General features: G+C 41.2%; 1 pseudogene; it reads left to right on the top strand.

Annotated features, from left to right (window-relative positions):
- Positions 1–3656: 3656 nt before the first annotated feature.
- Positions 3657–3808, top strand: LOC142358355 (5.8S ribosomal RNA; annotated as a pseudogene).
- The last annotated feature ends 1554 nt before the right edge of the window (positions 3809–5362 follow it).

Raw genomic sequence — 5362 nt, 5'->3', positions numbered from 1 at the left:
TGTCGCTAGAGATTGCTTGGCAACCAATCTCGAATTATGTATCGAGCTCAAAAACTACTTGTGTGGATACATAGTTCAGCAGTCATGGCAAGGGACTGCTTAAAGGGAGACTAGTTAGCAAAAGCAGCCTAGCAGAACTGCAGCTATCTAGATCTCAGAAGCTGGGTTATAGAAGCCCAGCTATAGACTTGTGAATGAGAAAGGCCTAAAAAGGTCCACAAGTCGCGTGGTTAGAACCGACACGCAAAAATCCCAGCGAGTGACAGAGCGTTGCGCTGTTCAGTGGGAAAGAGTTGAGCTACTCGGGGCGCCCACTGAACTTGCTCCGAGCCAAAGGCTCGAAAAAACACAGCTTAGCCTCAGATCCTTTACATAGAAGGCTAGCTAAAATAAACTTACCTTGGACGAGGGTAAAGTTTAGTCAGTTCTTAGGGGAGAGTAATCCACAGCTTCTCGCCCTCTGAACATTCTCCCAGATATGTAGGTCTGGGAGAGTCTCCTCCTGTTCTTCGGAATCTGGAGGTAGACAAAGACAGTACGATACGATCTTGCATCGGGATGACTAACCGATAATGATCATAATCTGACAATTTTTCCGGCTTGAGGCACCGGAGTCAGATTAAAGACACATACTGAACTAAAGGCGTATGTGCAAAGCTTGTCGGAGTGTAGAGAGTCAAGCTGAGTTGACTCGTCACGTGGTGATGACAACAGCCATGTGCAAAACACTCACAACTTTATCGTCTATGTGGAAAAGGTTGCTAACAGCGCTCTCTATGAGAGGCCCTCGCATATAACTATACGAGGAAAAGGCGATAGAGTTGTTTGAATGTGGGGCAGGTTCATCGACAAGCTAAGTTGATCACATTCTTGTTGTGGCATCCTACTAGAATTGGTCACGGTCTGCACCAACTCTCCCCAAGTTGGCCAGACTTAAAACTAGAAATAAGGTTTGCAGCTATGTGAACCTAGAAACTGTAAAGGAGTTGAAAGAACTTAAAGGAATTGAAAGAGGCCTTGAGGTATATCCTCTTGGTAAAGACCCACAAAAGCTCACAAAAGTGGCTTCGAAGGGCAAAACTGGTTCATCCAAAACAATTGGAGAGCTTAAAGCAGAACCAATTCGAATGAAACACTATTGGTGAAACTTCATCATGAGAACGTCACAAGCTGATCACGCTCTATGATATGACTAGTATTATGTTGCTTCTAGTAGGCTAAGCGCAAGCCGAAACATCAACATGTGAAAGTCGTAGAATTTTGCAATCAAACTGTGGCTAGTACTGTGATGTTACTAGTAACCTGGTGTTCCGTCATATGGCCAAGAGAGCATTTGAAGGCGAAACTTCTGCATGGGAAAGCTGCATCATGATCAAAATTTTATATCGAGTATTATGTTGACGTTAGTAGGCCTTGGCCGAAAACGCAGCATGTGAAAGGTATAGATAAAAGTTATTGTTGCAGTCAGTACTGTGTAGTTACTAGTAGCTGGATTTAAGCTCAAAATGAGACACTGTTGGTGAAACTTCATCATGAGAATGTCACAAGCTGATCAAGCTCTATGATATGACTAGTATTATGTTGCTTCTAGTAGGCTAAGCGCAAGCCGAAACATCAACATGTGAAAGTCGTAGAATTTTGCGATCAAATTGTGGCTAGTACTGTGATGTTACTAGTAACCTTGTGTTACGTCATATGGCCAAGAGAGCATTTGAAGGCGAAACTTCTGCATGGGGAAGCTGCATCATGAACAAAAGTTTATATCGAGTATTATGTTGACATTAGTAGGCCCTGGCCGAAAGCGCAGCATGTGAAAGGTATAGATAAAAGTTATCGTTGCAGTCAGTACTGTGTAGTTACTAGTAGCTGGATTTAAGCTCGAAATGAGACACTGTTGGTGAAACTTCATCATGAGAACGTCACAAGCTGATCACGCTCCATGATATGACTAGTATTATGTTGCTTCTAGTAGGCTAAGCGCAAGCCGAAACATCAACATGTGAAAGTCGTAGAATTTTGCGATCAAATTGTGGCTAGTACTGTGATGTTACTAGTAACCTTGTGTTACGTCATATGGCCAAGAGAGCATTTGAAGGCGAAACTTCTGCATGGGGAAGCTGCATCATGAACAAAAGTTTATATCGAGTATTATGTTGACGTTAGTAGGCCCTGGCCGAAAGCGCAGCATGTGAAAGGTATAGATAAAAGTTAGCGTTGCAGTCAGTACTGTGTAGTTACTAGTAGCTGGATTTAAGCTCGAAATGAGACACTGTTGGTGAAACTTCATCATGAGAACGTCACAAGCTGATCACGCTCTATGATATGACTAGTATTATGTTGCTTCTAGTAGGCTAAGCGCAAGCCGAAACATCAACATGTGAAAGTCGTAGAATTTTGCAATCAAACTGTGGCTAGTACTGTGATGTTACTAGTAACCTTTTCTTACGTCATATGGCCAAGAGAGCATTTGAAGGCGAAACTTCTGCATGGGGAAGCTGCATCATGAACAAAAGTTTATATCGAGTATTATGTTGACGTTAGTAGGCCCTGGCCGAAAGCGCAGCATGTGAAAGGTATAGATAAAAGTTATCGTTGCAGTCAGTACTGTGTAGTTACTAGTAGCTGGATTTAAGCTCGAAGTGAGACACTGTTGGTGAAACTTCATCATGAGAACGTCACAAGCTGATCACGCTCTATGATATGACTAGTATTATGTTGCTTATAGTAGGCTAAGCGCAAGCCGAAACATCAACATGTGAAAGTCGTAGAATTTTGCGATCAAATTGTGGCTAGTACTGTGATGTTACTAGTAACCTTGTGTTACGTCATATGGCCAAGAGAGCATTTGAAGGCGAAACTTCTGCATGGGGAAGCTGCATCATGAACAAAAGTTTATATCGAGTATTATGTTGACGTTAGTAGGCCCTGGCCGAAAGCGCAGCATGTGAAAGGTATAGATAAAAGTTAGCGTTGCAGTCAGTACTGTGTAGTTACTAGTAGCTGGATTTAAGCTCGAAATGAGACACTGTTGGTGAAACTTCATCATGAGAACGTCACAAGCTGATCACGCTCTATGATATGACTAGTATTATGTTGCTTCTAGTAGGCTAAGCGCAAGCCGAAACATCAACATGTGAAAGTCGTAGAATTTTGCAATCAAACTGTGGCTAGTACTGTGATGTTACTAGTAACCTTTTCTTACGTCATATGGCCAAGAGAGCATTTGAAGGCGAAACTTCTGCATGGGGAAGCTGCATCATGAACAAAAGTTTATATCGAGTATTATGTTGACGTTAGTAGGCCCTGGCCGAAAGCGCAGCATGTGAAAGGTATAGATAAAAGTTATCGTTGCAGTCAGTACTGTGTAGTTACTAGTAGCTGGATTTAAGCTCGAAGTGAGACACTGTTGGTGAAACTTCATCATGAGAACGTCACAAGCTGATCACGCTCTATGATATGACTAGTATTATGTTGCTTATAGTAGGCTAAGCGCAAGCCGAAACATCAACATGTGAAAGTCGTAGAATTTTGCGATCAAACTGTGGCTAGTACTTTGATGATGCTTGTAGCCAACCGAATTGGTTGAAAAGCCCAATAAGTAAGCTAACTTGGGAGAGCTTGTTGGAAACCAAATGCTACTAGATTGGTCCAAATACATCCTTCAACAGGGGATCACTTGGCTCGCTTTACGAAGAGGAGCACAGCTATATGTGTTAATTCGGTATGAATCGCAAGATTTGTTTACCGACCTCTCTAACGCAAAAGGCGGTCTCGGCTTCGGCTGTTGACTGCGTCCGATTCAGGGTTATATAACTCTCGATTGAACACATTGATGTTCTATTGTTGGTGCTTCCAATAAAATTGGAACACTTAAAGCAGAACCGATTCAAATAATAGCATTCTGATCAATGATTGCATTCCTTGATCAAGAACTGCTGGAGTCATTGTGATGGCGAATTTTCTTCATAAGAAAATTGCAAAGAGACGGAACTTAATGAGACTAGTATTATGTTGTTTCTAGTAAGCGGAAGCTGAAACAGCAACATGTGAAAATCAAGTTTTGTTCAATGATCTCGAGGCGATAAGTACTATGAAGCAACTAGTAGCCTAAGCATGACTCAGATTTGAGACAGTCAAAAAGACTGGCGAAACTTCTTCACATGAAAGTTACATAGAGAACTACAAATGTATACAGCGAGTATTATGTTGTTTCTAGTAGGCGAAAGCTGAAACATCAACATGTGAAAGTTGTCTGCAAACTGTAGAACGATATGTGATTAGTACTGTGCTGTTACTAGTAGCCAGTCTGACTGTAGAAGCCAAGACAAAGGGAAACTAATGCATCTGAAAAGGACAAGTTATGGAAAGGTATGCACGATAAGTATTATGTTGTTTCTAGTAAGCGGCAGCTGAAACATCAACATGTGAACGTCGTTGTGTACAGTAACCTAGAACTATATAGTCCTTAGTAACGTGCATTTACTAGTACCTGTAATTGGTATTCAGACTCAGGCAGTTTGGAATAGTTTGGCAAAGATGCACCAGAGAAAACTGGGATTTGATACAGAAATTGTTGAATACAAGTATTATGCTGCTTCTAGTAGGTTGAATCCGAAACATCAGCATGTGAAAATTGAAAACATTTCTGGTTCGAATTGTCACAAGTATTTGGTGATCTGAGTAGCCAAACTCACTACAACGCCAATTGAAGGCAAAAATTCTCAACGGGAAAAGCTATTCTCATTGAATGAGCTAACAAGACGAGTATTATGTTGCTTCTAGTAGGCGAAAGCCAAAACATCAACATGTGAAAGTCTTGCTGAACAAATTTAATGTTGTTGAGCTCAGTACCGTGTGAATTAGTAGCCATAATTGGCGAGCGAAAATTGAACTGGCGAAACTTCGTCTTTGGAAAATTGCAGATGCCGAGCACTTATTTTGCAACGAGTATTATGTTGACTGTAGTAAGCGAAAGCCGAAACAGCAACATGTGAAAGCTGTTGAAATTTGTGGTCATTTTGCAATAAGTACAAGGAGTGTAACTAGTAGCCAGGTCAAAATTTGGGATAAGAATGAGCAAAAATTCTGCATGAGAACAGTTGAAATTATGAAACTAAATTACAAAGACTAGTATTATGTTGTTTCGAGTACGCGAAAGCGGAAACATCAACATGTGAACGTTTGTAACGAAGTTTCGTTAATTTTCAGCCTAGTACTGAGCAAGAACGAGTAGCCTCATCTCCAATCCCACGCAAAATGTAGTGAAATATGTGAGTGAACCTTATTCACGGTGAGGGTTTCCCGAGGTCTGTATTGCAGCGAGTATTATGTTGCTTCTAGTAAGCGAAAGCTGAAACAACAA

The sequence above is a fragment of the Convolutriloba macropyga genome, unplaced genomic scaffold, assembly GCF_964194025.1.
Source record: "Convolutriloba macropyga unplaced genomic scaffold, txConMacr16.3 SCAFFOLD_1506, whole genome shotgun sequence".
Lineage (NCBI taxonomy): Eukaryota > Metazoa > Xenacoelomorpha > Acoela > Convolutidae > Convolutriloba > Convolutriloba macropyga.
The sequence above is the reverse complement of the archived record's forward strand: the minus strand, read 5'-3'. Positions and strand labels throughout refer to the sequence as shown.